General features: G+C 39.5%; 1 pseudogene; it reads right to left on the reverse strand.

Annotated features, from left to right (window-relative positions):
* Positions 1–2,469: 2,469 nt before the first annotated feature.
* On the reverse strand, positions 2,470–7,267 carry LOC122896577 (annotated as a pseudogene).
* Between the last annotated feature and the right edge of the window lie 7,479 nt (positions 7,268–14,746).

The following is a 14,746-nucleotide window of genomic DNA, read 5'->3' on the forward strand; positions in this document are numbered from 1 at the left end:
TTGTTCAGAAGAACCTCATTCTGCCTACAAGGCAGATTTTGTCTAAAAAGGGACTTCAGTGTAGTTTCCATAGGAATTCAAGACCATATTGGCCTGCAGCCTCACAGTGATGATGAAGTTCTAGAACCCTGGTGAGGTTCGGTGGGCTGAGGTCCAGAGCCGATGACCAAGAAAGAATTCTTGAGACATCTTTGGTGCAAAATGGTGGTTTATTAAAGCACGGGGACAGGACCCATGGGCAGGCAGAGATGCGGCCGCCCAGGGTTATGAGGGATGGCAGGTTATGTACCCTGCAGTTGGGGGAAGGTGAGGGGAAGGGAGGTTTCAACGGAGTTTTCACATGCTAAAGAGGGCCTACAAGGTGCCAGGATGTCACGCCTACCGGAGGCCTTGCCCTTGAGGCTTGATCAATGTTGTCTTTAGACCAGCTATTAACATTAAGATAGCTGGGAGACTTTTTGGTGGGATGTCACAATCCTGCTATCAATCGCCTTTGTTAGTGAGATTTAGGACATTTGTAAGCCAAGGGAGACTCTTGTCTAGCAGGATTGTGAGCTCTGCAAGTTAACTATTTGCTTATTGTTCATGGCAGTCAGGGCTGCCTGAGGAATGCTACACCTATGACTGAGGGGGAGTGGATGGAGAGGGAGGTGCAAGGCGCCAGCTTTTGTTTTGTCTTCAGCCAGCCCCGTGCTCCCTCATCAGTGAGAACTCATCTTTTTGAGCAATCACTTTGCAAGACAACTCAAAACCTCAAGTCCAGGTATAGTTACTCATTTTATAGGGTATGAGTGGAATTGTTGCAATTTTTGTCTATTTGTTTACCTTTGAAGGAAAGGTAGAGGAACCAAACTGCCTTTATGAATGTTTGGAAAAAATATATAACATATCAAGAGTAAATCAGTTTGTGAATGGTTTTGGTTTTATGCTAAACACACACACACACACACACACACCCCTCCTTTCTTTCTCCAACCCCACTTTCTGTATTTAGAGCATGAATGAATCATACAGCACCATGACTACCTACACAATAAAGAAACAGCGGTAGCATGTGTCCTGCCAGCAGTTCTCAACTCCTGTGCTCTCTGCCCTAGCCACCTGATGAGAGGGCAGCTCATTTAAATGACCCTCACATTTGCATTATACTGCAAGTGCATTTTTCTTTTCAGTATGTTGTCCCAGAACCTCCTGAAAAACAGCACACCAGTTTGTACTGATGAAATAAATTAACCATTCATGCTCTTCCTTCTCTCTCTCTGTTTTTGTTTTTGTTGTTTTTCTATTTTGTCTTAAGAATTAAAATAGTCCCCTTTTCCCTAACAATTTTTCACTAAAATCTACTCTGGACATTGATGAAGTTCTAGAACCTAGGTGAGGTTCGGTGGGCTGAGGTCTAGAGCCGATGACCAAGAGACATCTTTGGTGCAAAATGGTGGTTTATTAGAGCACGAGGACAGGACCCGTGGGCAGGAACAACTCCTGCTCTGGGTTGAGAGGGATGGCAGGTTTATGTACCCTGCGGTTGGGGGAAGGTGAGGGGAAGGGAGGTTTCAACGGAGTTTTCATATGCTAAAGAGGGCCTACAAGGTGCCAGGGATACCGAGGCCTTGCAGCTTGATCAGCATTGTCTTTTGGCAAGCCATTCACATTTCTGCTACGAAGCATTTTTGTTAGTGAGATTTAGGTTTAGAAGAGATTTAACTACATTTATATTCCCTTCTACCTCAGCCTCCCCCAGTGTTTATGGTGGGGAGGGAGACAGCAGGGCTTGAGGAACTGAGTTATTTGCCTCTGGCCATTGATTTGTAAACCAAGGGAGACTCCTGTCTTGCAGGATTGTGATCTCTGCAAGTCAACTATTTGTTTCTCGCTCATGGCAGTCAGGGGTGCCTGAGGAATGTCACACACTTTACCAAGGGGAGCGGTGGAGAGGGGGTGCAAGATGCCAGCTTTTGATTTGTCTTCAGCCAACCTCCTGCTCCCTCATCAGACAGAACTCATTTTTAGATATTATTATTCCGGTTATCCCTCTTTCCCTCTGTAAGCTCACATAAGGCAGTTAAAACAGTTAGTTAAAAAAAAAAAAATCTTGCTCCCTTCCATTGTGCCAGACACTGCACAGGGCACTGAGCGTTCAGAAAGGAATTATATCTACTTCCTGCCCTAAAGGAGCTTACACCTCAGGAAAAGCAATTGCCATCTCTTAGGTAGCTTAATACCATGGGATCAGTGAAATTGGTCCTCTTTAAGTATTTTAGAGATAGGTGGACACAGAAGAACACATTATCAGAATGCTTTGCTTTTAATTCAGGAGATAAGCATAAATCCAATGTAATAACATAAGGTTTTCATAAATTGAATCAGTATCATTATAACAAGATAAGCTAGAAATAGTTAAGGTTTTTGCTTGACTAGATTTTTTTTCTATTTTTTCTATTTTTTTATAATAAACAGTTTTTTTCAGGCTCAGACCAGAAGTCTGTGGGTCTTGAAGACTTCTCTGTACTTGTCAATTTTCTTCATGTCTTTTTGGACTGTTTCCATAGCCTCACAAGCTATCAATCGCTTTCTGATTCATCAATCAATTTCTGAACTAGTAATGGCTCTTGGTCTATTCCTTCCTCTTCTCCTCCAGGGTGGCTATTATTGCCTGGTGCTTCCAGGCAACTTCATGAGCCAGGTGGTCCTGGTAAGCAAACGTTTCTGTAGGTTTCAGATGCACAACCTTGAGGGCAGCAGAAACCACCATTCACTTTTTATTGTCATAGGGTAGCAGTATCCCAACAAACACCTTGAGGTGGTTCAGGAAAGCCTGACCTTACTTGGTCTTGTGCGGCAGCATGCCTTGCACAGTCTGGCAAAATATGTGGTTATGTGCTTGGAAGTATAAGCAATTCTTATTCCATGCCAGTGTAATGGTTTCACTTATCTCAAAGAAGAGAGTGAAAGAGAATCATATGCTATTCCCACATAATCCAAAGCAGATATTTTTGTTTAAATATAGCTAGTTTGTATGACTATGAGCCAAACCAGAAGTCACTAGGTCATCAGGAAAATCAACTGAACAATCTTTACAGCTGGTTCTGGATAAAAATATAAATTATGTCACAGTGACTTTTGACACAGCGTATCTTAACATTTTTTTGAAAGAAGGGTAGGAAATTTTTATTTTATACATCTTATTAACCATACTGCCTGATTTTCAATAGCCTTTTATACTTTATTTTTTAAATTTTTATTTAAATTACATGTAGTTAACATACAGTGTAATATTAGTTTCAGGTGTGCAATATAGTGAACCAACACTTCCATACAATACCTGGTGCTTATCACAAGTGCATTCCTTAATCCCCATCACCTATTTAACTCATCTACCACCCACCTCTTATCTATTAAAACATTTGTTAAACTTATTTCTCTTATCTCTTAGTTATCAAGCGCTATCCTGTTACACTTACTGCTCTTCTATTCCAGAAAAAGAAACATCATATATACTAAAGATTACCAATAAAGAAGTTCTATATATTGAGTACTTTTAGTATCCTCCTAGAAATAATTTGATTTCAAAAGAAGAATTTTGAGAGGGTATAATGTTTAACATTGTGTTTTTCATACCACATCATGCTGCTGGCCATTTTCCCCTTAAGTTAGTTCTGTAATCTTACCAGCCCTGGCTTCTGACCAATAGTTGTTTAGGAAGAAAATCTCTGGGCTTCTGGAACACAAAGCACCTCTGGACCCTAGTGAGCCAGGCTCACCTAGGATACAAACGAGTTGGTGGTTATAAGTCCCCCTTTACTTACTACTGCCTCATAGAAGCACACCATACATATGATGGTCATGTAGAATAAGGACCTGGCCATATCAAAGGAGTCTGAAACACAGTCTCTGCCTTTCATCCCATTACCTTTGGGAGAGGCCATATCAAAACTCAAAGATCTATTGACATATAACCAACTGGCATTCAAACTTTCAATTTTTTTTTAATTCAAATCTATAGTAATAAATATATGTTATATCTTAAACCTTTTTTTAAATTTAATTTAATTTAATTTTTTCAGTGTTCCAAAATGCATTGTTTATGCACCACACCTAGTTCTCCATGCAATATATGCCCTCCACAATACTCATCACCAGGCTCAACACCCCCCACCCCCCAAAACCCTCAGTATGTCTTTCAGGGTTCAGTCTCTCATGGTTTGTCTCCCCCTTCCGATTTTCCCCAACTCACTTTTCCTCTCCATCTCCCAATGTCCTCCGTGTAATTCCTTATGTTCCACAAGTAAGTGAAACCATATGATAATTGATTCTGCTTGACTTATTTCACTCAGCATAATCTCTTCCAGTCCTATTCATGCTGATACAAAAGTTGGGTATTCGTCCTTTCTGATGGAGGCATAATACTCCATTGTATATATGGACCATATCTTCTTTATCCATTCATCTGTTGAAAGGCATCTTGATTCTTTCCACAGTTTGGCAACTGTGGCCTTAAAAAAGCAAAAGATCTTAAAGGGCAACTGGTGGAATCAGGTGGTCATGGACATGGGCCAAAACCCATGGACCCAGTACAGCCACCGCCCAGGACCACCGTGCCAACAAGGGTACAGAGTCAGAGCCTCCAGTTCCTGGTCCTGGAGCCCCCAGGGTTGTGTGGCTTGAGGCCACCCATTATCACTCCGGTTTTGGCATGGGGGTGCAGGGACAGGCAGGCACTTTGGGCGACCCCTGAGACGGTGGGTGGCTGGGGACGTGCACTGCCTGTGGGAGGTTGCACAGCTCAGTGGAGTTTGCAGAGGGGGAGGCTATGTGTACTGGACCACTCAAAGGGGAGCAGACTGAGGCTTCTCTATGAGATAGAGGTCTGGATGCAGTCTGCTTTCCACTAAACCTCCAAAAAGACATAAAAATCTGCCAAAGATCAAAAACCTCCAGAGAACAAAGCTTGAAAAACCAGTTTCCACAGAGCCCAGCCCCTTGATAGGAGGCAGGAGGACCCAACCCACAGCAAGACTGACTGAAAAAACAATGCGGCAGCACCCCCCTCCAGAAAGCCAGCCAAAAGAACAGGAGGCCAACCACTACAGGGTCCCTATAAAAATATAAAATCCCAATATCAGGGGAAAACAATATATTAAGCTCCCGGTATTGGCCTAGAACCTGTTATATATCATAGATACATTTTTTTTTAATTTGTTCTCACTATTCTTGTTCTTTTTAATTTTTTAACCTACTTACTATTACAGCTAGAGGTTTAATACAACATATTCCATAATAACCTTTTAACTTGAACTGTTTTTCATACATATACCTGTATTTTTCTTTTTTCTTTTCTATTTTATTTGTTTATATATACATACAGATATTAGCTTCAAGATAATCCTCTTTCCCTATTGAATACTACACCTATATATAAACCAGTTTTAATCTCCCTTTAGCTCTGGAAAGTTGAGTCATTTAACAAAGATATCAAGTACACCCAGGAAGAATCAAAATAACTTTCCTCGCCCATATTGAGGATTTATAACCACCCTCCCATCTTTTTCTGCTGTCAGTGTTTCTGTGTATTTGTCTTTGTTCTGGTATTATATAAATCTCATCCTTGAGGTTCATTTTGGCTGGGTTCTATGTCTTAGTAAGACATATGAATATCAGAAAGTATGAGATAAACTATGCAAAATTTTAAGACCTGCCACATTAGTAAGGCTTCTAGGAGTCCTCTGGTCTTGGATATATTGGAATATTTCTTTCCAAAACAAGAGACAAGTTACTTCACATTTTACTACTCACCATACACACACACACACACACACATACACACAAATAAGCATAGTGCTTGGTGGATCTTTTTGGTTTGGGAGGCAAAATAAAAAGAGTTATGCTGCTCTGACGGATCCACTGGTAATCTAAAGCTTCTGATTTTAATTGGGTTCTAGAAATCAATGGGCTCTCCATCCATTCCAGGCTATAGTGCAGTATATTACACTTCTAAGGCTTTATGAACTAGAGGTCCCAAAGGTATGGGAAGTTTCTGCAGCAGAAAGAGAGCCTCTTCCAGACCACAAAGGGAAGATAATAGCACAGAACACTTTGGCTGAGGAGAAAGGTCTTACCTTCCTCTATTCACCATTTAAAAAACAGTTCCTGGTTTAAGAATGGACCTTAGGGGGCGCCTGGGTGGCTCAGTGGTTTAAGCCTCTGCCTTCTGCTCAGGTCATGATCCCAGGGTCCTGGGATCGAGCCCCGCATTGGGCTCTCTGCTCGGTCGGGAGCCTGCTTCCCCCTCTCTCTCTGCCTGCCTCTCTGCCTACATGTGATCTCTCTCTGTCCATCAAATAAATAAATAAATAAATAAATAAGTAAAAGAATGGACCGTAGAAGAGATTGTATTGCTCATCGTGAACTGATGATGATTCACATACCCATAAATTTGGATGTACACAGCAGTATATCACAATAAAATGGAAGTAAGCAGATCTGGAAGGAAAAGTAAACATTAGGAGAAGATTATCCAGTAATCATGCTCCATGGTATGTAGCCAAATGAATTGAAAAGATGTCCATGTGAAAACTTGCACATGAATGTTTATAGCAGCTAAAACATAATTGCTAAAACTTGTAAACAATCAGAATGCCCTTCAGTAAATGGATGGATAAATAAACTGTGGTATATCAAGAAAATGGAACATTATTTAGCACTAAAAAGAAATGAATGACCAAGCCACAAAAAGACAGGGAAGAAACTTAATATACATATTATAAGTAAAAGAAGCCAATCTGAAAATTCTATATACTATATGATTCCAACTATATGGCATATGGAAAAAGCAAAACTATGGGGACAGTAATCAGTGGTTGTCAGGGGTTGAGGGAAAAGGAGAAATAAATAGGCAGCACACAGAGTATTTCTAGGTCAATGAAACTATTTTTATAAAATTATAATGGTGGATACATGTTATTATACATTTTTCCAAACCCACAGACTATACAATACCAAGTGTACTCTAATGTAAACTATGGTTGATAATAATCTACCAATGTAAGTTCATCAGTTGTAACAAATTTGCCACTCTGGTGCTGGATGTTGATAGTAGGGGAGGCTATGCATATGGGGGGAATATGTGAACATTTGTTCTTTCTACTCAATTTTGCTATGAACCTAAAATTCTCTACAAATAAAGTCTATTAAAATTATGAGCAGATATTTCAGATTCTCAAAGTACCTGGTTGTACTCCTTTACCATTTCTCTCTCAAACATGCCCATTAGCTTATGAGGAGTTCCTTATGAATAGTTAATGAGGAGGAAAAAACATAGACCTGATTTGTAGATGGATTTCCATGGTATGTAAATACCACCTAGAAGAAATGGCTGTGAAAATCGCTGAAGGGAAAGTCTTCCAGTAGGTGGAATATTTGGTAGTATATTGACTTTGCACATCAGTGGAAATAAAGATGGCCTGAAGTATCTACATAAATTTATGAGCAAAGCCTAATGGATTGGTTAGGGATTTAGAAAGACCAGAATTGGGAAATCAGTGACAAGAAAGTCTGGGAGTGGGGAGGCATTTGGACAGACCTCTTCAAATGAGCTAAGAGTATGAAGGCATTCATATCTTATTAAATACCAACCAGGGGGCATCCATGTCAGGGAAGATTCTCAATAATCACATGGACAAGAGGACCTGCTCTTTTGGTTAGTCAGCCTCTTTCCCCAGTCACACATGCTTATTCAAGACTCATGTACAAAGTATACATGGTGACAGGGGTAGATTCAATGCGTAGGTTCAATAATACAGTTTTTCCATTGCCAGGGCTGGTTTGGCTACCACCAATTCTAAGTGCCCAGCCTGCTCATGGCAGAAGCCAATGTTGACCTCCTAATATGGTATCATTTCCAACAGACCAGCAGGCTATCTGGCGCCAGATTAATATAATTGGGCCCCTCCTCTTATGGAGGAGGCAACACTTTGTCTTTGATGGTATAGATACATATTCTGGATATGTATTTCCTTTTTCTGCCTGGAAATATTTTACCAGCTCCACTGTTCATGGACTTATAGTATGGCTTTATCAATCACCATGGTATCCCACATGATATTATCTCCAACCAGGGAATACATTTTATAGCAATGGTTTTATACCTACAGAATTCACTGGTTTATTATGTGTCTCATGTGGTCTGCTAAAGATTCATTTGTTATGAAAAATAGGAGAAACAATATGCAGTTTTGGTGTGTTGTCCTAAAATGTGCAATATATGCCTTAAATCCGTGGTCAGTAAATAGTGCAATTTCTCCCATAGCCAGGAACTAGGTTGTGGGTGGGAGAGGACCATCCTGTTATTAAAGATCATAATATTCTTGAAGAATTTTTGCTTCAATTCCCATAGTCTTGGGCATGGTAGGTTTGGAAATCCGAGTGCACAAGGGAAGAATTCCCACTAGGAAATAAGTTCATAGGTATGATGGGTGGGAAGTAGAAACTACCTCATGACTGTTTTTGACTTGTTCATGCCACTAAACCAGAAGACAAAGAAGGAAATCACTGTATTGGACTAGACAGTTGATTCTAAATTTAGGGAAGAATTGGGGTTTTGCTAGAAGCTGGGACTGAGAGGTTTTGCTTAAAATCCAGGAACTTCACAGTTTGGCAAGGGAATAACAAGAAGCACTCTCTTAATACCGCCTTGCCCAACTGTCATCATGAACTGAAAACTGCTGCAACCCAGTAAGTGAAGAACCACAGGTCTCAGATCCTTCAGGAATAAAGATTTGTTACACTCAACAAGGTAAAGAGTCTCATCCATTTAGTTGTTGGCAGAGAGCAAGGGGAGCATAAAATGAGAGAGAAAAGGCAGCCATAGTTAACAGATTAGTTTCATGAATAGTTACACAGGAGAAAAATGTAACACTATGCTTTGTGTTTCTTCCCCCTACCTCCACCACTATTTTAATGAATAATGTCAATACTGGCTAATATTTTAGATAATCAAAGTGTATAATCAAAGAGTGTAATCAAAGTGACATCACCCTGCAAGGATGCAGACATGAAATTTTCACTCAGAAGGACAAACATAGATGTTGAGGTACAAAAGGGGTGGGCAGTAAAGTATCTTATTTGCCCCTGAAGCTCTACTCTCCACTGCCCTTTAACTGGCTCTGTGCTCAGGGAGCTGACTTATATGGGCTTTGTCAATGAGATCCCATGACTTCTGATTCCCAGTTGAGTTCAGGTAATGAGGAACCAGGATAGGAGATCAGAAGAAAGGAGGGAAGTAAGATCAGGGTATTTGTTCCCTGAATAATCAACTCAGGCTGACTGTGACCATGCTCAGCTCAAGGTGGTTTCCTCTACACAACTCTAGTTCTAGTCCCTTCAGGCCTAGAAGTGGCTAATTGTTACTAGCCCTAGTTTATTGTAGTACCCCATGTGGTTCTTCTACATCTTCTAGGCAGTGTAGCCTACTGTTTATGGCTGAGTGGGTATGAGCCATCACATGCATATATGGACATATATTGGGGGTAATCAAACTTTGTCCTGTTAGCTGATTGCACTCATCTTTAGAATTGACTGTTAAAGATTTATGCAATTTTATAAAGAACTATTGAGCTTATATTGGATTCTTAAATCTAGAAATTTTGGGCATCAGACAGGAGCAGTGACTAATGGCCATAATATGTCTTTTTAAAAGTTTCAAAATTTGATATTTATTCTTTTGTTTTTATCTTGTTCTTGTGTACCAAAATATTGAGGTTATTTTCAGTTATACTAGGTCATGAATTTTATTCACTGGTTTCCCTCTTGTTCATTTGTGAAAGATGTAATGAGGTTTTAACTATGATCCTTCACTTTCTATTAAGTTTGTTGTACTGGTAAAATCGTTATCCGAGTGAAAATATTATAATAAAGGAAAACGCATTCTTGTGGATTATATCGGAAACTCTAGATAAACTAATCCTGTGAAGTTTGAGATAAGGATAAGGGATATAGCTTAAAAACAAAATTAGGTAAACTAATTGAATAAAGATTAGAATGTGGAGTAGATGGGTTGAAAATGAGATATACTGATAACTAAATACTTAAGTCAGTGTCTGGTTTTGTAGTACCATACTGTTTTGATCACTACAGCTTTGTAATATAATTTGAAGTCTGGAATTGTGATGCTCCCAGCCTTGCTTGCTTTGCTTTTTCATGGTTGCTTTGGCTATTCAAGGTCATTTGTGTTTCCATACAAATTTTAGGATTATTTGTTCAAGCTCTGTGAAAAATGCTATTGCTATTTTGATAAGGATTCCATTAAATGTGTAGATTGCTTGGGTATTATATTTTAATGATATTTATTCTTCTGATGCCTTAGCATGGAATGCCTTTCCATTTCTTTGGGTCTTCTTCAATTTCTTTCGTCAGTGTTTTACAGTATTCAGAGTACAGGTATTTTACTTCTTTGGCTAGGTTTATTCCTAGGTAACTAATGGGTTTTGGTGCAATAGTAAGTGAGATTGTTCCCTTAATTTTTTCTTTCTGCTGTTTCATTATTGACATGTAGAAATGCAATAGATTTTCGTACATTGATTTTGTGTCCTGCTACTTAACTGAATTCATATATCTGTCCTAGCAGTTTTTTTGTGGAGTCTTTCAGGTTTTCTGTTTATGGTATTAGGTCACCTGAATGCAGTGAAAGTTTTACTACTTCAATTTACTACACCAATTTGGATGCCGTTTTTTCCTTTTATTTATCTGACTGCTGAACATATGGCTTCCAGTACTATGCTACATAACAGTAGTGACAGTGGACATCCTTGTCTTGTTCCTTACTTAGAAGAAAAGATTTCATTTTTTCCCCATTTAGGGTGATATTAGTTGTGGGTTTTTCCTATATGGTCTTGATAATATTGAGGTATGCTCCCTCTAACTGTACTTTTTTGAGGGTTTTGTCATGAATGGATGCTTTATTTTGTCAAATTCTTTTTCTGCACCTATTGAAGGGATCACATGGTTCTTTATTATAATATTATAATATTTTCACTCGGATAACGATTTTACCAGTACAACAAACTTAATAGAAAGTGAAGGATCATAGTTAAAACCTCATTACATCTTTCACAATGTGAGACATCACATTGTTTTGTGAATATTGAACCACACTCGCAACCCAGGAATAAATCTTACCTGATCATGATAAATGATTTTTCTTTTTTTTTTTTTTTTTAAAGATTTTATTTATTTATTTGACAGACAGAGATCACAAGTAGGCAGAGAGGCAGACAGAGGGAGAGGAAGGGAAGCAGGCTCCCTGCTGCGCAGAGAGCCCGGCGTGGGACTCGATCCCAGGACCCTGAGATCATGACCCGAGCCGAAGGCAGAGGCTTTAACCCACTGAGCCACCCAGGTGCCCGATGAATGATTTTTCTAATGTATTGTTGGGTTTGGCTTACTAGCATTTTATTGAGAGTCTTTGTACCCATATTCATCAGGGATATTGGCCTGTGGTTCTCTTTATTAGTGGAGTTCTTATCTGATTTTGTTATCAGAGTATTGCTGTCCTTATAGAATGGATTTGGATGATTTCCTTCCTTTACTATTTTTTTAAATAGTTTGAGAGGAGTAAGTTTTAACTCTACTTTAAGTGTTTGGTAGAATTTTCCCATGACACCATCTGGTCCTGGACTTTTGTTTGTAGGAAGATTTTTGATTACTGATTCAGTATTTTTGCTGGTTATGGGTCTGTTCAGATTTTCTACTTCTTCCTGTTTCAGTTTTGGTCATTTATATATTTTTGGAATTTATCCATTTCTTCTAGGTTGTCCAATTTGTTGGAACATAATTTTCCATAATATTCTCTTACAGTTGTTTGTATTTTTGTGGTCTTGGTTGTTAGTCCTCCTCTCTTTTGTGATTTTCTTTCTTTCTTTTTTTTTCTTGATAAGTCTGGGTAAAAGATTATCAATTTTATTTTTTTTTTAAGAGCCAGATCCTAGTTTCATTGAAATGTTCTTTTTTTGTTTGTTTGTTTCTATATTTCCTTTGTTCTGTTCAAGTTTTGTTTCTTGTTACTTTTCTAACTCCTTTGGGTGTATAATCTTTTCTGTGTATAGCAGAAAGTTGATGTTAAGTTGATGATAATTTATGTTTAAACCCATTATTTTCTCATCTTTTGCCCACATTTCAGATATGTTATTATATTTTATATCTTTTTTTTGTGAGTTCCTTGACTGATTATTTACAGAAATCTTCACCTTACTGCTTTGGTGTTTCCTACTATTATGGCATCACTTTTGGTCTCTCCTTCCCACTCAAAGTGTCCCTTTTAATATTTCTTTCAGGGTTGATTTAGTGGTCATGATCTCCTTTAGTTTTTGTGTTTGGGAAACTCGTTATCTCTCCTGTTATTCTGAATGATGGCTTTGCTGGATAGAGCATTATGGCTCCAGACTTTTGCCATTCAGCACTTTGAGTATATCATGCCCTTCCCTTCTGGCTTGCAATGATTCTGTTGAGAAATCTCCTGCTAGCCCTTTGGGCTGTCCCTTGTAACTTACTGACTTCTTTTATCTCATTGCTTTTATGATTTCTCTCTGTATCACTGAAGTTTGCAAGTTTAATTATAATATGTATTGGTGGTTGGTCTGCTTTTGTTGATTTTGATAGTTCTCTATGTCTACTAGATGTGTTCCATTCCCTATATTAGGTAAAATTTTAACTATTATTTCTTCAAATATTTATCTGCCTTCTTTTCCTGCTCTTCTTCTGGTACTCCTGTAATATGAATGTTACCATATTAGATGGAGTCACTAAGTTCCCTAAGTCTATTCTTGTTTTGCATAATTTCTCTCTCTTTTGTTCTGATTCATTACCTTCCATTTCTTTGTCTTCTAGTTCATTAATTCATTCCTCTGGTACTTCCAATCTGCTGTTTTTTACATCAATTGTGTTTCTAATCCCATTTATTGCACTCTTCACCGCTGATCCTTTTTTAATTCTTTTATCTTTGTGGTGAGGCTATCCTTGAAATCTTCCATTCTTTTCCAAAGTCCAGTGAATATCCTTATGATCATTGCTTTAATCCTCCATCAGTCATATTATTTATAACTGTTGCCCTTAGAGCTCTGGCCATGACCTTACCTTGTTCTTCATTTGGGATAAATATCTCCATTGTGACATTTTTGTCTAAGAGTCTACCTTCTTTTGTGTTAGAATAGCCACTTATGTCTCTTGCTTCTGGAAATAATGACCTTATGAAAAGGAGGTCATGTACTGCCCAGGGCCTGGTACTTCAGGGAGTGTCTCTGGTGTGGGCTGTGTGTGCTCTGTTGTGCTCTAGCTGGTTTATCCTGCAGGCCAGTTTCCTGCAGGATCTCTTCTTGCCTGCTGTGGACGGTGTTTGGTCCCTGGTCTGAATGTGGGGAGCTTTAACTATGTGTGTTTCGATCTGCTTGTGAAATAAAACACGTTACTGCCGGGGCGCCTGGGTGGCTCAGTGGGTTAAATCCTCTGCCTTCAGCTCGGGTCATGATCCCAGGGTCCTGGGATCGAGCCCCACATCAGGCTCTCTGCTCAACAGGGGGCCTGCTTCCCCTTCTCTCTGCCTGCCTCTCTTCCTACTTGTGATCTCTGTCTGTCCAGTAAATAAATAAAATTAAAAAAAAAAAAAAAAACACGTTACTGCCTCCACCTGAACTAAGGACCTGCGGAATTCTCTGGTCAGGTGATGTGGTTTGGGAAGGGGTTTGTTCTAGTCTGGAGGAGGAACTGCCACATTGGAAATGTGGTAAGCTTTACTGAGAAGGGTAGTTCTACTACAGCACAGAGTATGGAGCTTAGTAATAAATTTAGGCAGCCAATGTCTGAGCTGCACAACTTTCTGTAGGTGGCTCTGTGTTCATGCAGAGGGCTGGGGAGAGAAATGGTGCTGGCCAGCTCCTTTGTTCCTGGAGAGGTGCCTCCAGGAAAGCTGCCTCTCAATGATAGGCTCTGACAAGAACAAATAATCTCAGGCACTCTTTTGTTTATTGTTTCCATGCTGTCTGTCCCCATTTTTTGCCTGCCTTCTGTCCAAGAACAGCACAGTGCCCTTTAGGTGTTATCCCAGCCAAGCCCACTGACTTTTACAACTCTAGGCTTTAAGCCCCAGTGGTTGTAAGCACTCACAAAATTCATCCCCTCTTGTTTTTCTAGCCAGTGGCTATGGGGAAATGTTTTTCTTATATATTCCCCTGTGTGCTCCTCTATCTCCCTCTCTTCTTTAATCTCACCCTTCTCAGTGATCATGGCTCCCTCTCCTGCACAGCAGCCAGGATTCCTTTATCCCATAAAGCATGTCTCTGAACTTTCTATCTTCTTCAATAATGCCTCTTCTCTCCCTTTGGTTCTGTAATTTTCCCCATCAGTCTTCAGGTTGATTTCTGGGATATTTAGGATGACTTCATAGTTATCTAGCCATGCTTGTGGAACAAGGTGAGCCTAGGTTCCTCCTATCTCACTGCCATCTTCCTGTCCCTAAGCTTATTTTAACCATATGCATCAGCAGTCCTGTCATGAAGTTGGGGATGAGATCATACAAAGTTCCTTTACTTTTCTTTTCTTTTTAAAGTTTTTACTTATTTATTTGAGAGAGAGAGCATGAGAGGGTAGAGGTCAGAGGGAGAAGGAGATGCCCTGCTGAGCAGGGAGCCTGATGTGGGACTCGATACCAGGACTCCAGGATCATGACCTGAGCTGAAGGCAGTTGCTTAACAACTGAGTC

Source organism: Neovison vison, chromosome X (genome assembly GCF_020171115.1).
Source record: "Neovison vison isolate M4711 chromosome X, ASM_NN_V1, whole genome shotgun sequence".
NCBI lineage: Eukaryota > Metazoa > Chordata > Mammalia > Carnivora > Mustelidae > Neogale > Neogale vison.